Genomic DNA, 1,986 nt, shown 5'->3' on the forward strand with positions numbered 1-1,986 from the left:
CCCCGTTACTAAATGGAAAGAAGCTCACTGGTCCAACTTCGGAGAACTGGTGGGCCCCTCCCCCCACTGGTCAGAATAAACATTCCCATGGTCCCAGGGGAGAGTTCTTGAACTCAGAGCGACCCCTGTGCTACCCTTGAGGATGGAGACATTCGGTCTTTTCACTGAACCTCAATCGAAGACATTTTCCCTTGGGCGATATTTTCCTCTCTCCTCTGAGATGGTTCCTTTCTCACTGCTGAGAAATCCCAGGCCTGGGTGACCTGCTCTCTGTTGCTCAGGGTACTGACCCAGAATTTGGTCCCCAGACCACCATGTGACAACCCGGTGATCTGCCTGTCAGTCTCTCTGGTTATTTATAGTATCCTTGGGGCGCTGATAGAGGTGATTAATGAACTTATTCTCACCCAACATGTTGGTCTTCACTGTCTTGTCCCTGCTTACTGGAACATCTTGGTCCAATTCACAGTACACAGCAACAATAGCTCTACATGGCCATGAAACTGGCACTATAAAACAACTCTCTCACTAGCGATAAGTAGTGTAGGCTTCCCCTCCCCTCTCCCTCAGTCTCTATTTGCTCTGGCTCCTCATTTGCCTTCTGAAAAGCAGGTCAAGACCGCCCCCTTCTGGGGACTCTGCTGAAATGTTGCTTTCCCACATGCCCTTGTCACTGTTCCCTCCCTCTCTCTCCCTCACTCTCTCCCTCCCTTCCTCCCTCTCTCTCTGTCCAGGACTCTGCTCCTGAGCTCTGTCTACCAAGGCTGTCACTATGTCCCTGCCCTGCTGCCCCAGTTGTAAGAAAAGCAGCTTTATTCTGTCCTCTTGCACTTCCCATGCACTGTCTGGTACTGAGATGCTGTTTTCCTGCACAAGCAACCACCTGCTCCTCTGCTCCTCTGCTCCTCTGCTCCTCTGCTCCTCTGCTCCTCTGCTTCTCTGCTTCTCTACTTGCTCTCTCCCTTCCAACACCCCCCACCCGGCATGCCTGGGATTCATAAAGTGAACATGAGGCCTGCTGCCCACCGCAGGAATAGCGCCTGCATGTTGCTAGGAAAACACTACTTCAAGTGCTTCCCTTCCCTGGCCCACCATGGACTCAGACAGACAAGACAGGGCAGCACTGGCCCACAGCAGGAAGTACTGAGTCAGGGCTTCCGGTTGCTAGGAAGAAGCCCCACCCCACCATCAGAGCAGTGTGCACCAAACAGCTGCCCACTTCCACTGTCAACTGCCACTGCCAGCAACAGCCAATTCCTCTCGATACCATCTTGCAAGTCCCACACCCCTGTCCTGCGGCTTCACATGAACATGTGCACCCCTGTCTTACACTCCGTGAAACAACCCAGGTTGAAAATGGAATGGGTGAAAATTCCTGAGATCCAGCCAGGATCCGGCAGTTAGCTAGTCGGGCTTTGCATGCTGTGATCTCCTCACCATGCCTATCCAAAGACCCGAGCTGCTGCAGCTAAACTTGAAAGACCCCCACTTAAAAGGAAAATTATACGAGCTTAAGGTCCACAAGTATAAAAGTAAAAAGTAAGTCTTAAGATTCACAGACTCAGAGCTAAAACAGGCCTGGGCGAACCCAGGCACGCCCAGGCACGCCCAGGCACGCCTAGGCACGCCCAGGCCCTATGGGGCCTGCCCCGCCGTTAAGACTAACAGACCATAAAGATAAGGAAAAAGGAATGCAGGAACTAGCCCGAGTTATCAGTGCTGACTCATAGGCCATCTGGCAGGAAGGATAAGCCCCTAGCCCCTGACATTCCGGACGCCCCAGCCTGCATGTACTCTTTTGCTGCGTAACCATGCATCCTCGCCTCATTTGAATCCACCAATCAAGTCCCTGTAACCATGCATATGCTTCTGTATGCCTGCTTCTGCACCCCAGAACCCTATAAAAACCCGTCCCCGGTCTTGCTGGGCGCGCCAGTCCTTCGGAGCTGACTGAGACGCCCACAGGTACCTGTGTATCTGGACAAT

Source organism: Rattus rattus, chromosome 1 (genome assembly GCF_011064425.1).
Source record: "Rattus rattus isolate New Zealand chromosome 1, Rrattus_CSIRO_v1, whole genome shotgun sequence".
Taxonomy (NCBI): Eukaryota; Metazoa; Chordata; class Mammalia; order Rodentia; family Muridae; genus Rattus; species Rattus rattus.